Genomic DNA, 20,653 nt, shown 5'->3' on the forward strand with positions numbered 1-20,653 from the left:
CAGGTGGGGGTGCCTCCCAGCAGCCAGGTTTGGCTAGACCCAGACTCCAGGCCAAGGCCGCCAGGGCCTGCTGCCCCAGGCAAGGCCCTTTTTGTGGCCACCCCTTTCCTGTCCACTGTAAGGCAGCAAGGAGGGGCGAGGCAGCCAGTGAGGGGAGAGCCTGGTTCTGCCCCTCGAGCCAGGAGCACAGAATGTTCTCAATAAAATGGCACTTACCCCCAGAAAAAAAAAAAAAAAAAAAAAACAGGAGGGAAAAAATAACAGGAGCCCTTTAAAACACAAGAGATGGTAAATCCGATTCTTTTGTAAATAAGAGAAAGCCATAGCATTCTTCACTCACCCCCATGTTACAGTTTCAACCTAGAAGACAGAGACCTGGTGGCTGTTAAGGGAGTGAGTGGAAGGAAGAAGCCTATGGGACAGAGGGATGTTGGGGGATGGATGGGAAGGTAGGGGAGAGCTTCAGAGGGGCGGTGTGCCTGCTTCTGTAGCCTCTTAAGACAGAGCTGGTCAAAGCTATGAAATGCATGTGGCCCTTTTGGAACTAAATTGAGTGAGGCTTTGACTGACCTAAGGAACTGGTGCTTTCACTGCCTGCCTTTGCCCCTCATCCTCTCCCGAGGAAGGCCCACCTGCCTCCACCCTTGGCCTGTCCACACTGTGTCCAGACATGCTGGTCAGAGGGCAAAAGCAAGGCTCAGGCAGGAAAGTGGAAGCCCAGTAGTACCTACTTTGACCTGTCACGGGAGACAGGAAGCCCACCTGCTCCACTGGTTGGTCGGGGTGTACCCACTGCCGACATTGATCTCAGTCAGTGGCTTTGATTCTCAAGCTCTGCAAGGTGACCCCCCGTCTTTTTTTTTTTTTAAGATTTTATTTATTTATTCATGAGAGACACACAGAGAGGCAGAGACATAGAGGAGAAGCAGGCTCCCTGCGGGGAGTCTGATGAGGGACTCAATCCCAGGACCCCGGGATCGCGCCCTGAGCCAAAGGTAGATGCTCAAACACTGAGTCACCCAGGCACCCCTGTAAGGGGACCCTTTCCTTTGAGGTCAGGTAACACTAATCACACCCCTCAGACTCTTAATCTAACCCAGGAAAACGGCCGAGTACCAGAGCTCTCCGAGACCTGTACCATCTTACCAAATCACGGGTGGGACTTTTCTGGAAATGCCAGCCGCTCTGACAAATGTGCTGTCGTCCTCTCCCTAATGAGCTGCGAGGCAATCAAGGCAGTTAAATGAAACCCTGCTTGCTCAAGTGCTCATGAGAAGGCCTCGTTTTACATCTCACTTTGATTCTGATCAGCGTTTATGAGGGTCCCTGTGAGGCCATCTTGACCATTTGCGGCCTTTCCCAGTGGATCACAACATCCATTCTAAACAAGGAACAGACTTTTTCCTCAAAATGCTAAAGTTTAGGAATAACAGTGGCTCGGATTGAAGCGGCCAAGTGTGATTATTTCTGTCACAATGACAGCCCTGTGTTTCGGGTCAGCCCCACAGGACAGGCAGCCCTCTTTTCAGCCCTTATTCTAATTCTGTGATGGGAGATGCAGGGGTGGGTCAGGACGTACTGATTTTGTTCGGGACTTTTAGAACTTGTTGTGCAGCCCCTAAGAGAGAGCCTGCTCTTTCTCTGCTGCCGGACATTTCTCTTGCTTCTATGGCTCTTTTACCACCACCCTGGCTCAGGTCGCTGCCATTTCCTGCCTAGAGGACACAGTCCCTCTCCTCTCCTCCCCTGCCCTATTCTATCCCTGGACACAGCATGCAGAGAGCTTTTGGAAATGCAAACCAGATCATAGGCCATCATTCTGCTTCAGTCTCCTGCTGAGAGGCAGCCTGTTGAGGTGGTTGAGAGCTTGAGTGCCCAGGATGGTTCAGCTCTGTTCTAATTTTTTACTAGCGGGGTGACACAGGGCAACTTAATTCTGTCCTCATCTGTAAAATGGAGACGATGATAATAATGGAACCTATGTATGAGTGGTTGTAAGAATTACGTTTTTATGTGGAGCATTTAGACTAGTGCTGACTATTAGTAATATTTGTTGTCAATAGTCTGCCTAAAATTCAGGGGCGTCCTTATAAGCTTAGACTCCAACTCATACTCTTGACCATGCCTATGAGGTCTATGAGGTCATGCCTACAGCATGATCCAAGGTCAGGCGAGTCTCTAGTCCAGTTACTCCTGCCTCCTACTGTGCTTTTTACCCACGCTGGCTTTTGTTAGTATGTCTAAAGCACCAAGCTCTCTTTTACCCCAGGGCTTTTATACAAGTTTGTCCTCTACCAGGAATGTTTGCTTCCTTCCCTCTTTGACCAATCCCCTGCTCCTCCTTCCTAGGCCAGCCCTAATTGTTCCTTCCTCAGGAAGACCTCCCTTGGATGACTGAGGTGAAAGTAGGTCCCCTTCATTCCCTGAGTGTCCCTCCTCCTCCTTCTTTTCTTTCCTAGTGTCTGCCACAGTTTGAATTGAATTCTCTATTCATTTCTGTGTAGATTTGCTTGATCTTCGAGCTCTCCAATGCTTGCAGCTCCATGAAACCAAGGACGGGCCCAGAGCACGTAGCACAGGCCTGGCTTGTGGCCTGCACTGTGCTCCCTAACTTGTGATGAATGAGTACTACTCCCCAGCTGGACTTGTGAGCTTCTTCCCTGGACCCTCTGTTGTTGCATGACATGGTGTTTATTTGCAGAGAACTTTCCAAATAAATTTCTAGGTCCTAGGCCAGCCTCGGATCTGGGGAGATACAGCTTAGTGGTTCTCAAACTGTAGCATGTATCAGTAACACCTGGGAGGGCTTGTAAAGGCACTGATTGCTGGGCCCACCCCTAGAGTTGCTGATTCTGTAGACTTGGGGTGGGGCCCTCACATTTGCATTCCTGACAGGTTCCCAGGTGATGCCGGGGCTGCTGGCCCAGGGGCCAGACCCTGAGAACCACTAATAGAGTAACTCTGTGTCCAGAGGCCTGCTAGATCATGGACTGCCAAACAGGAAATACAGGCTAGGTGAAAAGTGAGCAGGTGGCTTGTTACAGGTGATCCAGGTGAGTTGGTCCTGGTTCTGCCCTACTTAGTGAGTATAGTTCTGTGTGAAGTTAACCTTGGAGTGGGAAAAGCTTTTCTTCTTGCTTCTCTTGTAGCTTAGGTGGTACCGTCTAGCGGCTATACAGGTTTGAGGTATTAGGATCCCCGGGGAGAAGAATGTTTTAAAGGAGCTCATTGTAATCATGCTGGTAAGGCCCCAAAGCTAGGACCCCGGTGGCTCGATTGAAGCTAGACTTAGCATGGTTACTGATGCTAACTCCTGCTGCTGCTCGTTCCTCCAGAAATGCTCATCGTGAAGGACACTTGAGTGAGCCCTCTTGGGTTCCTCTTCATTGCCTGAGAGTGACAAGAAGCTCTTAGTTTGCAGTGGTCCTAGAGTAGGTAGGCACTTTCTAGAGGCACAGTCTCCTTCCTTGTCATCACAGCCACGACCATGTGTTTTCGGGTTCCAGAGGCTTTTCATAGGCTCCAGCAGCTCCTTACTGAGATGGGGAGATGGTGTTGCCGGAGCCAGGCCTTTGGAGTCAGATACATCCAGGTTTGATCTTGCTCCTGCTTTAGGTAACTAGTTTCTCACTTTTTCCAGTCCTATAAACCAGGGGGTGATGATTTGCAGGGCAGCTTACAGTGCAGGGGTAAAGCAGAGGAATCAAATTGAAAAGTCTTGCCATTGCTTCGCTATTGTGACCCTGAACAAGTGATTGAATCTTATATCGCGTCAACATCACCCTTTATCCTTTCAGGGATACAATGGTGCTTGCCTCGTAGGGTTTTTGGGAAGATAAAAATACTTGTGAAAGCTGGTGGAATCCAAATACAATCTGTCATTTAGTCAATGGTAATGTACAATTATTGAATTCTTGGTTTTGAGAAATGCATCGTGGTTGTGTAAGATGTTCACGTTGGAGAAATCTGGGTGAACAATATATGGGGAATCTGTACCATCTTTGCAACTTCTCAACAGATCCAGAATTATTCCAAAAGGAAAAGTGTATGTTAAAAAGTGTTTGCAGAGCATGTAGCCAAGGGCTTGGGATTTAGTAAGACCTCAGTAAATGGTGGCCATTATCAGGACTGCTAATACAGTTACTACGACTGATAACCTTGAAGGGTCATTTTAACTAATGTGTGTTGCTGGCTGACCGTTTTACAAATGGGATGTTAGTTTCCTATTGCTGCTGTAACTAATTGCTAATGGGTGGCTTTAAACAACACAGATTTGTTAACTTATGGTTTCGGAGGTCTGAGGTCCAAAATAGGTCTCATGGGGCTAAAATCATGCATGTTTTCTGGAGGCTCTGGGGGAGACTTTTTCCTTGCTTTTTTCAGCTTCTAGAGGCAGCCTAGTGTTCTGTGGCTCCATAGCTCCACCTTCAAAGCCAGTAATCAAATCCCTTTGACTTCTGCCTCCATCATTACATCTGCTTCTCTGAACCTCCTGCCTCCCTTTTATAAGGAACCTTGTGGTTACATGGGGGCCCATTTGGATAATCCAGGATAATCTTCCCATTTTACAATCCTTAATTTTATCACAGCAGCGAAATCCCTTTTACGTTGTCAGTTAACAGGTTCATAGATTCTGGGGGTTGGGACAAAGGTGTCTCTGGGGTGCCATTCTACCCACTGCAAGGGGTACCTGTTCTTTTGTTTCCTTGGGTGGAGTTTATGCCCATGGGCAGAGAGAGAAGCTTTGTTATCCAGCCGTTTGAAGTCTGTGTGGGTGAGTGTCAAAGGTGCAGGCTGCTGCTTAATGTCTAGTAGATGTGTGTGATGTACAGCTGAGCATGTTACTGAGAGCATGTGGTAATGGTCTGATTCTTCTGTTGTGGGCTTGATTCTTTGGGGGCACAAAAATGGTGACGCCCAGATAGGTCTTAGCAAATCATGCTAATGTATGTGCTGTTGGGTCTGAAAGCTGATTGCACAAAACCCCCTTAAAAGCACAGATTGTGGTTCATTGATGAGCCTGGACATCATATTGCCTTAGTTCTTTGTTCAAGGCCTTATTCCTACCTCTTCTCTTCCTTTTACCTACCTGTCTGTCTGTCTGGTTATCTAGCATGATAGCCACTAGCTGGGTGTGGCTGTTGAGCACTTGAGATGCAGCTCATCTGAATTGAGATATGCTGGAAATGTAAAATACACATTGATTTTTGTTTTCTAAAAAAGATTTTATTTATTCATGAGAGACAGAGACATAGGCAGGGGGAGAAGCAGGCTCCCTGTGGGGAGCCCGATGTGGGACTTGATCCCAGGACCCCGGGATCACGCCCTGAGCCAAAGGCAGACGCTCAGCCACTGAGCTAGCTGCCCAGGTGTCCTACACATTGAATTTTATCACATGAATGTGTGCTATTAGGGAAACAAATATACACACCGGAGTTTGGAGACTTAGTATGAAGAAAGGTATGTGAACCCTTTCAGTAATGATATTTAAGATCAATGACATGTTTTTCAATAATACTTTGTATATATTGGGTTAAATAAAATACAGTATTAAAATTAATGTTACCTATTCCTTGTTACTTTGTAATGTGGCTTCCAGAACCTATAAACTGATACAGGTGGGTCCCATTATATTTCCTTTGGACAGTGCTGGCCTAAATCCTACTCATAATCTGTGTGTCTGTGTGTGAGGGGTCCCCATTATTTCTGCCAGTGTCACATAGAAGGCTTCCTTCCCCAGAACTTCTGGAGGCTCCCTCTTTATCCTGGCTCACGAATTTAGGAAGTTAATCACTACTTGCAGCTCCTCTTACTCTTTCCGCCCCAGAAGATTCTGGTTTTTTTTTGGGGGGGGGGGTGGGGGGGGAGGGGCGGTGGTGTTGTGTGTTAAAAGCTCCTGGGGCAGGTGGGAATCGAACATCCTTCCCTCACCTCTGCTTGAAAATTGCCTCCCTGGAGAAACACGGTGGCGAGGTGGTCGCTAACTGGGCCCGGGGTCATCTGGGGAGTGACAGTGCAGACTCCTGAGCTCCGTGCGGCTGGCTTTTGGCAGGAATGAGGATGCGTTTGCACCCCCCAAATCACCCCCCTATGCCTGACTGGCGTGGAGGTGCAGCCCGGGCTACATGTATGCCTCAGTTTCCCCTCGGGCCGAGTGCTGCCCGCTCGCTGCCGCTGGGAGGGCTGCGGGTGAGAAGGGCAGCGGCTGTGCTCCCGTCCCGAGGAGCCTTGTCGTTCTTCCTTTAGCGAAAGGACAGTCTCGGTTGGGGGTGGCCGGTCCGGAGGTGATGGGTGAGGGCTCTGTGGTTAGGCCGTTGGGCTTCACGGCCTGCCTGTGCCACCTGTCAGCTGTGAGACGGGTGGCTGCGGTGACGCGGGGGTCCCTTCCCCTTCCCGCCTGCCCCAGAGATTGCCGGGGAGCCCGGCCGCTTCAGGGGTGCCGGCTGCTGCTCTGCTGCCCTCCCCGTGGCCCCCCGTCCCTCGTGTTCCCCTAGCGTCACCTGTGTGCCCTGGCATCTGTGTCCCCCATCACCCATACCCCCATCAGCCGTGCCTTTCCCACACCCCGTCCCCCCATCACCTGTGCCCGTCACCCATGCTCCTCCTGCACCCCTGTCCCCCATCACCTGTGTCTGTCACCTGTGCCCCCATCACCCTTGCCCCTTCAGGACCCCTGTCCCCATCACCTGTGTCCCTGTCGCCCGTCCCCCATCACCTGTGTCCCCCCGTCACCTGTGCCCCCATGACCCGTGCCCCCCATGCACCTGTGCCCCTCCCGCACCCCTTTCCCCCCCATCACCCGTGGCCTCCCACACTTCTGGTCAGTGCCAGGCCCAGCAGTCAGGAGGGCCCCCGCCAACTTAATGGTGCGAGGAGGGTGGCGAGGAGGGTGGCAAGCCCCCCCCCCCCCCTGCTGCTGGCAAGGGGAGGCCGGGGCAGGGGAGGAAGCCGCGGCAGAGAGCTAGAGCTGCCTGTGCTGTTGACGCTCCCGTTGGGAGCCTCCCCCGGGCTCTGTCACCCTGGGTTCTGACGGGCCTCCCCGGGCCTGTCAGAGGAGAAGCCTGCCCCTGTACCAGCTAAGGGGGCAAGAGAAGGACCCGGACGCTCCAGCAAGCCCGGCGTGCTGAGGAGCCTGCTGGGCCCTGCCCTCCCCCCCCCCTTGCCCCCCTCTTGGGAGCAACAGGAAGGAAGTGAAGTCATTTTCCAGCTCAGTGGTCAGGCCGTGGCCAAGACACATATTTCTGGTGGGAACCTGGTTACCTGGTAACTCCTGTGACTTCGGAGGCCGGCCTTGTGCCCTTCCTCTGCCCTCCAGCAGCCGCTGGCCAAGGTTCCCCCCCCCCCCCCCCCCCCCCCGTCCCGCCTCATGGGCCCCAGGACCAGCCGGGAGGAGTGGAAGCCAAGAACCCCCGGGTCCAAGCAAGGGGGAGAGTGGGAGCACCAGGCCTCTCTCTGCTCTGACCTCCCCTCCGAGTTTGCAGACACTTGCAAATGGATCTGAAGGGTGGACTTTAGTTTTCTTTCCAGGAAGGGTATGCTTCTGGCTGGGGACTGCCTTTAGTAGGGTTGTAACATTTTATCCAGTTGTTTGAATATTCATTTAGTATCTGCGGATTTTTTTTTTCTCTCTGCACTTTGGCCTCTTTTTTGTTAGAGTGATTTCAGTCACAGACTCATTTTTAAAAAAGTAACCAATAGTACCAGTGTGTTTTCCTCCTAGGACTGGGCTTGCTAGTGTCATGTGCAAATATGAGCAGCTATGAATATGTCGAGATTGACAAAGCTATAAAAATGAGGATGCACATATCTGCCTTGAGGAAATGAATCTCCTTGCAGCTCTTGGTGTGATTTTTTTTTTTTTTTTAATGCATTCCCTGTGTGAGGACTCTGGCTGATGACCCAGGAGGTGGGGGTTGTCCCCTGAAAGGCCCTGGTTTATGAGCTTAAAGAATGTGACCGGAAGGAGATGAGAGATGTGAGCAAGGAGCACGAGGGTGTTTTTTCCAGTTTTGTTTGAATTGAAATCATACTTAGTAAATGCCACTAATTGAGCTGCTCACTATGTACTGGGAACTTTAGATATAGTCCCTCATTTCGTCCTGAGGCTGACCTTTCAAGGTTGATCATTTATTCCATTTTATAGCTAAAGGTAACTGAAGCTCAGCAGTTGAATAATTTCCCCAAGTCTTACAGCTAGCACCTGAATAGAGTTGAGATTTGAACACAGGTGACTTTTATCCTCCTAACCATGTTGTTTCTACTATGCTACGTGTCCCCTTAAGGAGACTTATTAATAGGAGAAGGAGGGGCCAAGTAATATTTATTGACCATCTGCTGGGTGCTAGGCGCTAAGCTAAGTGCTTTTCCTTTGTGTCTTGAATTTTCGGTGCCCCTGGGGTCAGGTGCAAATATTACCTGGGTTTCTCAGAAGGCCAAAGGGAGGCCTAGAGGTGTTAAGTGCCTTACCTGGTACGTGGTGGAGCTGGAGGCAAGAGACAGGCAGTGGGAGTCCAGACCTGGGCTCCTTCTTGCAGTGTGGAGCCTCCGTGGGCTCATGGTGAGCAAACTGTGTATTGAAGGAGTCTTAGAGGCCTGAGCTTCCAGTCACAGTAATAGGCTTACAAGCATGGATTGGAACTTTTTTTTTTTTTTTAAGATTTATTATTTATTTTGGCTGGGGGAGGTGGGGAGGGAGAGGGAGAAGGAGAGAGTCTTAAGCAGACTCCATGCTCCGTGCAGAGCCCAATCGCAACCTGAGCCAAAAGTGAGAGTCAGACACTTAACCAACTGGGTCACCCGGGCACCCCTGGATTGGAACTCTTTTCTGCAGATGATCAAATATTTGAGAAGCGTCAGTTTTGTGTGAGATCCCGGGTCTGAAGTATTCCTCAGAGATATGGAAAACTCTGCCATGCCCTGCTCTCGAGGGGTTGACATTCTGGTTTTGAGTGTTAACCACACAAAGAGGGGAGCCAGCACTTCAGGCCTGGGAGAGTTTCCCAGAGCAGATGTTTGTGTTCAGGAAGGGTGAGTGCATGGATGTGTTGGGGGCAGGGAAAACTTAAAGGTGGCAGGGAGAAAAGAGCCCCGTTGGCTTAAGCCAAGCAGTCCTTCCTGATTTAGGAGGGCCTCGGAGGTCAGGGTTTGGTCTTCGAGATGGTGGCCTAAGCCACCCTGTGGAAGCGGAAAAGCTGGTTGGTGTAGGGGGGTGTTTCTGAGGTTCATCTGGAAGGTTATCAAGAATGGACTGGGGCGGGGGTAGGAGCATGAGGCTGGAGAAAGTTCCACCAGATTACAAAGCTATTGTGAGCCACTGGGCAGGAAGGGGTGAACATTGGCAGTTTCGTTAGGGTTAATACTTCAGCGGGCTATGGTCCTTGAGCGAAGGTGAGTAAGGCCCGGAAGACAGACAGGAGTGGGCTGTACTGATGTGAGTGAGGCGGGAGCTCGGAGGAGAGCGCAACATTTATCCAGGATTAGATGACTTTCAGAGGCTCTAAGAGAGGAACGTGTTAGTTTATCTCCTCTTCCCTCCACAGGGATAAGTTGATTTGCATTTTTATTGGAAAACTCTCCTACCTTGATTTCTTGTCCTGGTCTGCAGAGTTCCCATTCATTACTTCTCATTGTGGTGAGAGAGGCCCATGTCCACGCCGTATACCATCCTGAGCCTGGGACTGTCAAGGGGAATTATCTGAAGGGGTTGGCAGTGGAGGTGGCATTTAGACTTGAGTCCATCACTTTATAACTCGTGTTGGCAGCCATGGAGACTGACTTGTCTTGGGCCTAATGCCCAGACAGCAGGGAGAGTGGAGGAGGAAAGCAATGAAGAATGAGGAAGGGAAGAAATACTATGTGCTGGGCACTTGTATGATGTTAACAATCGAAGGTCAGATCAGTGACCTTGATGTTTATCACCTTGTACTCCCAGCTGTTCCAGTCTAATAGTAACCAACAATATATTTTAGGATCTTTGCCTACATTGGAGCTATCCCCAGAGTTTCTCAAGTTTTTAATTCCTGGAAATCTCTGAGGTAACTCCTTTCAGATCAGGTGTCACCTAGGGGACAGAGGCTCTCTCTTCTAACTTGCTGTCAGGCTGTCATTGTCACCAAAGTCTTGTCTCATTGCAGCTTATCCAGCTTTTAGTGAAGCAGTTGGGTGAGTATGATTTAAGAAGTGATTACTTTGCACTGATTTCTTTAATAATTAGAAACAAGAGACCAAATCTGGGGACTGTGCCTTGCCAAGGCAGAGCAACAGAGATTAACTTCTCAAGGAGAGAGTGATTCAGTGAGGCCACGCTTCAAGCTTCAAGGATGCTACTGCATGGGTGGCCACGCGTATGTGTCTGCATTTGCTGCTGAGCCTGTCCTGGCCTACAGTTGCATAGGGTTCCTGAATGGAAGGGCTGATGATGATCGTTTCTTCTCATTTCTGTCTGCCTCCTTTCTGTTTTCCGAGGTCAGGCCATTTGCTTTATTGATAAGTTTACCGAATGACCTAGCTTATTGAGGAATGTTATCCCTTAAAGGATGCGATCTAAAGACACATAGGTAGGGCCATGGATAGTCTGATGGCACCCTTAATGGGTTCTGTGGGGAAGAGGCTCTGTCCTCCTGTGCAATTGTGGTAGGATATTAGATGAAAGGATGCTGTCCTGATTTATCTCAGCACCAGCACCACCCAGCAGTACTCTCTGCTGTGATGGAAGTGTTCTGTGTCTGTACCATCCAATAGGATAGCCACTAGCCACATGTGGATATTGGGCCCTCAAAATGTGGTTAATGTGTCTGAGGAACTGAATTTTTAATTTTATTTGGCCGTAATTGATTTAAATTGAGCCACGTGTAGTAAATTGCTCCCGTATTGGACAGCACTGCTTGAGACAGTGGCCAGAGATGACAGATTGCTGCATTAGGACTTTGGATATAGGTCTCAGTTGGACAGGCTTGTTGGTGAGGGGAGGGTTAAGACACAGTGTACTCTAGTGGACATTAGACGGCCTAACAGCATGGAATCGTGACACTGTATTGAAATACTGGGACGCGAACAAGACTTGGGTCAGTTGGAGCTGGAGTAGGCAGAGAAGTTTCTTAAAGGCAAATGGCATGTCTGTAGCTTTTGGGTCTTCTGGAAAAAGGTCTAGGCAGCCATAAATGTTCTATTTACTCTTGCTTCAGGGAAGCAGAGCAGTATGGAAGACTCCAGGACTTGGGAGCTCAACAGATCTATGTGAAGATGGGGGCCATTTCTGCAAGCTAGGTAGCTTTCTGAGCCTCAAGTTTTTCACTTGCAAACTGTGCATAATTGTACCTCAAAGAGCCATTGTTATGTTAGGTAACTTACACAAAGTGCCTAGTGTCTTGGTACCCAGCAGGTTCTCAATTAATGTAGGCATTATTAGCGGCAATATTTATGTGCATCTGGAAGCTGCTTGTCAAACTTGAATTTATGCTTCTTGGTACCCTCCGCAGAAGGAAATCTGTCTGTTCAATACGTATTGAGCTAGGAGTCCTGCGATGGTTGCAGAGAGTATAGAAAAGACAAGGATGTGAAGAGGCTAAGTAATACACAGAAGGACCCTTGGAAAATGGAGAATTGTAGTGTGGTAAATCAGTTTATCTCTTCAGTCAGTGGTAAGGGCACAAGTTGATGGGGGCATAGTGCCGTGTTCAGAACTCCAGCTTTTATTCTCCTCCCCTCCTGGAAGAGTCTTCACACTGGAGTTTACAGCTTCAATACTCTGCTTTTCTGGGCATTTATTTGCATGGCACCTTGGACACCTCCTGGAGACGATTCCATTATCATTTCCTTATCTGCGTTCTCTGTTTACTTGAACATGAGGTTGATTTAGTATCTTACAAGAATTGAACATTGTCTTCCAGACATCATTAATCTCACCTTTCTTATCCAGCATAAGTGTGAAATTAATCAAAAAGGAAAGGGAAATTAATAATACGCTGGTGTTCACAATTCATCAGGAGACCTCACAGCAAGTATGAAACTTCTCCAAATTAATACACACATTAACAAATTAAAGGTATGGAAAAGGGTTACTTATTATTTAGGAAATGCTCCTTAATGCTTCCTGCTTTGATAATTAGTTAGATAATGGGTGGTGTCTGGTGATAAGACCATTGAGTATTGTGAGGTTACCTTAGGACCATAGAATGTATTAAATCAACCCCCCCCCCTCCATTTCATTTAGATAAATGAGATACAGCCAGCTGGCTAATGCATACTTGTTTCCTGTCGATTGGAAACGGTGTGCCCAGACACTTGCAGTTTTGATCTCTATTTACAATAAGCTAAATTTGATCCTGGGTTCTCTGTTTCCTTGTTATGACATGTGGTATGATCAGTTTCAAAGGGTACATTATTGTGAACACATTATGGAAAAGAATGGAGTGTTATAATTATAATGCTCTATTACAGCTTTTGCTGAGGTTGATAAAGGACAAGCTTTTGTTACTGAATTGTTCCTGTAATTACAACAGAAATAACAGGCAGCAGTCACCTTCCATTAGGGGTGGGAAAGAAGGATTCTTACTATTTAAGCAATCACATAAGGTGCTGCATGAATCATCATCAGCCTCGTCATGAGGAATTAAAAATAAAAGGAACAGCTGACATCATCCTATAGCAGGTTTTATGGATCTGAGAAATGCCAGATAGTTTAAGGAAAAGAGCTGTCTGTAGTGATGCCCCAGCACACGTGTTAGTAGCCTATTGGCAGTGGTTCTCAAACTTGCGCGAGCATCTGAATCTCCTGGGCCCCAGCCTAGAGTTTGTGATTCAGGAGGGGTGTGGTGAGGTCTGAGATTTTGCATTCCCAGCTTCACAGATGATGTTGATACTGCTAGTTTGAGGCGGCATGTTGAGAGCCATTACGCTTAGGGACAGAAACAGGTGTAACTTGGGGAATGTTCAAGAATCTGAATTCTAAATTAATTCCCCAGTACCTATTAAAACAGTCTTGATGAAAATACAAATTATTCTTTGAGGTGGTGTGCAAGCTTCGTCCAGGGCACCTGCTCTTTGTGACATGGTGAGTGAACAGGAACAACAGGTGCAAACCTAGCTAAGTGGTCAGTCTCCTGGCTCTCCCAGCCCACTGTCCTCCTGTCTTGGTAAAATTTTGGAGTAACTTTGATGGATACCAGTGTCTCTAGGATTCAAGTTAGTGATGAATTCTCAAGTTGCAAGGTATAAATTACTTTTTCTTACTTGTCAATCAAACACACATTACTTGGATGCTGTCTGTAGGAGGACAGTCCTTTCAAGTAAGGGCATTCCAAGTCCTGAGCCACTGAATCATTGTCATTGTCACACCTGTCTGGCAAAATAGCTGTTAGCAAAATGAAAATATGATGTACTAAGTGTTACCAGTGGTTGTGGTTCTAGGCTTCTGACTGGTTCTAGAGCTGGCTTTTATTATCCTATTAATTTATTATCTTGTTCTAGCAATGGCAACCGTAGCAGTGAGAATCACTAATATTTGTGGAGGACTCTGAGGTGGCAGCTGTGCATCTGGCTGTGCTGTATTAGTTCATATGAATCCAACCGCCATTCTTTGAACGAGGCACTGTGATCGCCTCTGTTTCAGGCACAAGAAGATGGAGGTTGGGAGAGCCACTTGGTTGTCCTCACACAGCTTGTGAGAGTCGGACTTCTGAGTCCAGGCAGCATGAGCAATGTGGGGCAGATTTAGATTTGGCTCTATTTTGGGAAACTTTCAATGGCAGTGTGATGAGAGGCCTCACTGAAATGGAAAGATGCTAGAAAGTTTTGAAGTATGCTGCAACCAAACGTGTTTAAGGTTGTATAATTCTTTTTTTTTTTTTTAAGATTTTATTTATTTGAGAGAGAGAGAAAGCAAGCACAAGCAGAATAGGAGGGGCAGAGGGAAGAGGGAGAAGCAGGCTTCCCGCTGAGCAGGGGCCCGATGTGGGGCTCAATCCCAAGACCCTGGGATCATGACCTGAGCCAAAGGTAGATGCTTAACCGACTGAGCCACTCAGGTGCCTGGTCGTACATTCTGACATACATTCTGATGTCAAGAATCAGTCTAGATCTTTGTAACTGGGCAAAATTTCACTGTGTGGTGATTTTAGGTGCTCTGCCCCACATAAGATGAAAGCCATTTGAGGCCAGTATTGTAATTATGGGTTTTGGGTTTTTTTTTTCCCCTATGTGACTATCTGATATTTGATAACAAAGATCAAATTACCTAAAGCTTATAAACATGTCCATGATGTGTTTCTTGCATGTACCAGTAGGTGGTCTTATCATTTGCAGTTATTTCTGTAGGCATGATGGTACTTTGAGCAGAGCCATATGCTCTCTTCTACCTATTTTCTCACAGGAGTAGGTAGGTATGCAGGACAGCTTTGGTGGTGTCCACGAGCCACCTTTGCCTATTAGGCTCTGGAAAAGGAGATAGGGCAAGACTGCTTTGAGCTACGTCCCTGGTTGTTTTGGCATTAAGATTCAGATTCTCTATTTAGAAAGACATGGTCCATAGGGAATGAGAGGGTGAGAAACTTGAGTGTAAATTTGAGAAGGGGATCAATCTGACAGCTTCTGGTGCAGAAGGGCATGAGAAGTGAGGAGCTGTGGGGCCCTTACGTCTGAAACTTGCCACCATCATCCTCTGTATTGGATCCAGAGGAGGTACTGTGGGGTGGTCCTTGAAGAAACTCCAATGCAGACTCCTCATAGAATGCCAGCCTAGAGTGCAGAACTGGTGGTAGGGTATTTTGTGTGTGGGCCATTTATAGCATCTTTTCTCCAATATAACAAAAGGGATAAAATGTTGCTTGAGAATGGGATTCCAGCTTATCCTAGCTACTTTTTCACTGAATGTCCCTGTGATCGCTGCCTTATTCTTTATAGATTGAATTGAATTCCCATGATGCTTTACAAATGCTTTCATAGTTTAGGTGTAATTAAGAAAGGAAAGAAAGCATAAGCCCAAGAAGAGCATGAGGGAGCCTATTAATCCCCAGAAAATAAACTTTGGGGTGAAATCTTGGTGAAAGCTGTGGAGTGGTGTTGCTTTGAAAATGAAGAAGGAAAAAGGAGTTCCTTCAGTGTTTCCTTGATCTAGAGACCTGGCTAGAAATGGCTGTAAATTTTCATTAATGTTATATATCTGGCTCCTCAGAAAATGATATTTAAGATGAGTTGAACATTAAAGCTTTGCTGAGGATAGACACGAATGGCCTTTTGGTTTCATGGTGACCATGAATTTTGCTAATTAATGATAGAGCCAAGGCTAATGCAGTAGTTTTTACATGACTCAGGGAGTAGCTTGTCTGATGCTTAAGGGGAAATCAAGATTGAGTCCTTATTTAATGGGAGTATTATTGAAGGAAAAAATTGAGAAAAAAAATTGAGAAAAAGAGCATCGAGGGAGGTAAAGTTAAACTTTTTTGGGTGTAGGGGTGGGGAGGAGGGCACATCATAAACATTTTTCTTGAATCTTACAGCCTTACCACTTGATCCCAGCACTGCTTCGGAAAATCGCAATGTAATATACTGGTTATGATGTTGATGAAAACATACAGTGAAGAGTAAAAGCACTGAAAGCAAGCCTGTGTCCTTTAGGGCTGAGGCACCTGGGTATTCATTTTGTTAGCCTACACCAGTACATGTGAATGAAGGTGTTTCGATATCGACCAAAATGCTTAGGATTGTTTTCTTAAAATATATCTTGATGACTGGACTTGCTGGAATTAGCAGCTTTTTCTGGGTCATGATAATTGCATTTTCAGGAACCATTCCTTCACCTCAGAGCTATGTCCAGAGGCTGGTATAAAGAGGGGGCTGTATGGTCACTGCCCTTGACGGTGTTCTTTCTCACCTTCCATTCTTCTTGAGTCAACATCTGTGAGGCAAGACTGTTGGTTGGAGTTGGTGGGTTTGATATGACCCCAGGTGGAGTCTGCTCTCCCTGGTTGCCCTAGGGCACGGCTCTCTGGTATTGCTCAAATTGTTGACGTGGTCACAATGTTCACGCTGCCAAGTGGTATGCAGTAGACCATATAAAGAAGGGATTGGCTTGTTTTGATTAAAAAAATATAACACAACTCAGACATTTTTTAGCAGAAAATGTCTTCTGTTAGGTCCTTCAGTGCTAAGAGCAGTTGGCTAGCCTTAGAGTACTTATGGGCAGTTGACTCAGATGGATCTGTGCAGCATGGTTTTTATTTTTTCCTCCCTCTTTCTTCCCCACCCTCCTCCCCTCCCTCCCTGGTGAACTCTCTTTCAGTTTTATAATTCTCTGCTGATAAATTCCAGCAATATGAGAAAAAAGCTGAATATATCTATTAAAGGACATGTTCCCTCCTTTTCTTTTATAAAGGAGTATTATAAAAGGAAAATACTACCTTTATCAGAAGCATATAGTAAATCTGTTTCTAAAATGGTTTTCACACTTTTTTAAAGGATAGTTTTATTTTATTCTTCAAGGTGAAGTTGCCACAAGTAATTCGTTGCATTTGAATGAACAGGCATGTAATTCAGTTGGGTTTATCTCCTATTGCAAACTCCTTAGTTTTTTGTGATAGAGCTATTGGTTTTTAAAATTGTGTGTGTACATATACTTGGAACTGTGTATGTATCTTAATGTAGTCTAGTCCGGAAAGCATTAGAATTGGTAAAACCTTGGGTTTAATGCCTCCTGAGACTTGGAACAAAGAACAGTTTTGTGCAGAAGCTCCATCTTTGCCAAATGTAGCCTTAACTCCTGCTAAACTAATAATGGATGGATTTGGATCTTAACACATGAGATAATACAATTTTTTTTGAAAGTAAATGCCTTTGGTTTTAGGTATTTCTTTTTGGGAGACTATATTGAAAGGCAGGTGGGTTCCAAAATGGGAGAAGCAAAGTCCTTAGAAGATCTTTGTCAGCCTGTTTGCAATAGATCAAGTTGTTAAAGAGGAGAAACTTAAAAATGTCTTTGTCCTTGTGATTTCAGGAGTGATTACTGTTCTGAAGTGGACATTGGAGGAGGACCAGGTAAGCACTGCAGTAAGCAGATATCTACATGGCTTTGCCTAGACCCAGGATATTTGCCGTGGGGAGGGAGAAGATCAAGTAGTTGAGTCAAATGTTGCCTTTTGGAACTGTCAAAATACAGACCCCTAGTCCCAAAGGACTGAGGGATGGCTCTAGCAGTGCCACCCCAATCCTAAGGGTGTCGACATCTCCATCTGTCTGGGTAAGGCCTGGTGGAGTTTAATCTTTTGGGATAATTGGGCAAGGATATTTTATCTGTCTAGCATTAGTAAAGTGACTGGAGCAGAAGGCCATTGATCACTTTATTCAGTCATGATCCAACATGACTTTAGTTGAACATGGCCAGTTACCCTTATATAGAATGGCCGATTCCTTCAGAGCAGTCCAACCCAGACCTGACATAGAGGATCATGAGGTGAATATAAGTAAAACTGATGAATTGGAGAGTGTGATTGCTAAAGATGGCACAATCTCTGAACTGTGTCTGTATCAAGGAACCAAGTATTGCTCAAGAATACTTTCCTAAGTCCTCATTTATGAACATATTTTATGGCAGAAGAAATTTGCTAAGCACTTCCTTGTTTGAACAGTCTGAATAGTGTGTAGTGCTTAAAATCGCCTCCCAGGCCACCCTTGAGAGTTAACTTGGTAAATGAGATGTTAACCTGGGAGCAGAGTATCTGGATTTCACAGCCTGATAGGATTTGGGTGTCAAGGATATAGGGCTAACAGAATGAAACATTAAACATTCCTAATTCCTGTTTCATTTATGTATGTGAGTCTTTGAACAAACTTTGTCTCTAACATCACAGGCAAAAAAAAAAACAAAAAAAACAAAAACAAAAAAAAAAAAACCCCACCCCAGCAACTCATAAGCAGGTGAATGTCTGATGTGAATAAAAAGCCTTAATGTTAGAGCTAGAAAATCATGTGACCATGTGACTTTTATCAGCAGCTTCTCTCTAGCTGTCACCTTGAGAGTTTGTCCTGCTGGGAGAAACCAGAGAAACAAGAAGTGTCTCCTTCAGAACCTCAAAGGGATTTTGAATTTCTGAGGATGTGGGATTTTGTCTGAGATGGAGCAAGTGTATTTAATCCACCTCTTCCCCTACCCCCCCACCCCCACGTACACACATCCCTTAATTGGAATGGGACTTCATTTCAAGGACTGTACAACCGAACACTGTATCTTCAGGAGTCTGTTTTGGCAGTTAGTTCACTGTTGACAGATAGGGCAAGTTCATGCACTGCCCGCTAAGATTTGCCAGGCATGGCATCTGGGGGCAGCAGGCTGACGTCGTGGAGACCTGGAGCTGGGTCTGCAGTCACTAAGACCCAGCTGCTGTAGCTTATGCTGTGGGAAGGATGAGTATCTTTCTGCCTTTCCTGTGCTGAGATTTTCTTTTTTTTTTTTTTCTTTTTAATATCCATGTCTGCCCCCACCTCCTGCTCTCAGCTCTGCACTGTGTGGGGTTGACAGCCTTCATGGAGCGGGCAGACGTGTTGGCACCATGTGGCACTCCTGGGCTGTGTCTATCTGCCACCAAATATGTTGTCACCTTCCCTCTTGAGCATGCCATATCTAGCTGTCTTTGGAGGGGCCTCTTGGCTCCTTTGGGAATAACTATTGAAAGAGCAGCTGTCTGTCAGCCTCCTCCAGAGCCTCGAATTGGGCTATTGTCAACCTGTTGTTGGAGGAGTTCCCAACACAGCAGACTTGGCTGTCATTGACATTTATAACTTGAAAGCCATACCACAAATGAGTTTGCATTTCTTAAAATCCTTTAAATAGCCCTTAGAATATGAAGCATGTGGCCTTCATACCCTTGGGCACCCCTCAGGAGTGTGGAAATAGTTGCGTGTTCCCGGAGGAGGGGAAGTGGGTTACCATTCTCCCCACAGCATCTCCTTTCTGATTTAGGTAGGAATAGGTTGTCCTGGCTTTGTGCTTATTAAGTTTATGTATAATCATATGAGTCCATTTAGGTCAGGATTATTGGCTTCTGAGAACAAAGAACTCTTTAACTCTGATTACCACAGAGCCTGTGATAAGAGAGGAAAATTGATGTCAGAAAAGGTTTTTCAAAGGGGTTGGTAGATCTCATACCTGTTTTCTCTCTCTCTTTTTTTTAACGCCCTAATTTTTCAAAGAACCAGCTTCTAACTTTGATTTCTTGAGACATGACCAGAAGAGAAAGATGCGGTGTTTGTGGTAAAAATAAAACCAGAGCCACACCAGTGGATCTTGTGAACACATATTGCCAAAGAAACTGGGGAAAGTGCAGAATGGAATCAGAATGGTTTTTACTTACCGAGGGACTAGTTAGACTTTAAAACCTTGAGGGCTGGGACTGGCCATCTCGTTCTTCATACCACCAGTGGCTAGCACAGAACCTGGCCCATGGCGGCCTGGGGAGCCGAATGAATGAGTCAAAAGAAGGAAAGGTTTTAGGTAGAAAATGTCTGTCTTTTTTTAATCCTGATAGTACAGACATTGAAATATGTTAATCATCAAATCCAGATTATGGGATTTAAAGTTAATGATGTTTTCCTGTTGGTGTCAAGGATGAGTAATCTTGGAAGAGGCGGGGGCTTCCGTGGCAGGCCTAGATGCGATTAAGATGACACCCCTTCACTGCTTGGGCTCAGATGTCTTTCCGTGGTTCCCAGGACGTTTGTTATGTCTTAGGAAATGTCAGTGCCTGACGCTGGCTGCATGCTGGGCAGCTCAGTCTTCTGCCATGGTTTGCTAGCTCACCTGGAGCGGGGTAGCTGTGGGCTCTTGAGCCACCTGGATGGGGGCTGCAGGCTTTGGGAAGAATGTTACCTGAGGGATGGGTGTTGCCTTCCTGGCTCTTTGCCTGCGGTGCACATTGGCATCTCCTTTTTTCTCAAATACCAGCAGGTGCCCTGGAGCCGGTAAGACTGCGTGCGGGATAGCCACTGTCCAGTACCGATGGGCGGGCATGATGGATTAAACCCTGCTTCCCTGCCAGCCCAAGGGAACGGGAAGGTGGGGACATGGAGGTAGAGGGCAGGGCTATGGGCAGCCATGTGTCTTGTCACCAGGCCACACGTGGAGGAGCAGAGCAGTTGTCTTCACAAGACCTTCCCGGCTTTGACTGGACCTAACCAGCATCCTCGGTTCATGGCAAGAGGTTTCAAAACAACAGCATGTATCTTTTCTCTGATTTTACTTGAAAAAAGTAAAATGTTGAAATATTTCAAGTATTCAGAGAAGTGCAGAGACTTGGCTAAAACACTTGCTCATGTGTCCTCCCACCTTCCCTTCCTTCCTCCATATCTTTCGGGTTCCTTTCTGATGCTGCCAATGACACGCGTCTTATTAACTGTGAAAGGTGCTTGAGCTGTTTTATGTTGAAATGACCAGACTTCTGTCCTTGAAAATTTTAAAAATGTGGTCTGCCAGGAATCTAGGCCTACACAGAGCCCCATCCTACCCACTCTCTGAGGATGGTTGGTGCTATCTGGATCTACCCTCACCTATGGTTCCTTTTGTTCATTCTCTTGTTCTGTGCTTGCTGTCCATCTGCTTTTCTCTCCTTTCAGTTTCAAGGAGCTGTGTATGTGTTTAAATTCCTCTCTGCAGCTGGTTCAGGACTCT

At 46.5% G+C, this 20,653-nt stretch overlaps 1 protein-coding gene across 3 annotated transcripts in view; it reads left to right on the top strand.

Moving 5' to 3' along the window:
* MGAT5 (alpha-1,6-mannosylglycoprotein 6-beta-N-acetylglucosaminyltransferase) overlaps positions 1-20,653 on the top strand; it is a 333,678-nt gene that overhangs the window by 28,999 nt on the left and 284,026 nt on the right. For all 3 annotated transcript variants that reach the window (XM_072757610.1, XM_072757608.1, XM_072757609.1), the window contains exon 2: positions 16,988-17,028. The gene's annotated coding sequence lies outside the window, so the exon portion shown is untranslated. The remainder of the gene's footprint in view (positions 1-16,987; positions 17,029-20,653) is intronic.

This window comes from Vulpes vulpes, chromosome 5 (assembly GCF_048418805.1).
Source record: "Vulpes vulpes isolate BD-2025 chromosome 5, VulVul3, whole genome shotgun sequence".
NCBI lineage: Eukaryota > Metazoa > Chordata > Mammalia > Carnivora > Canidae > Vulpes > Vulpes vulpes.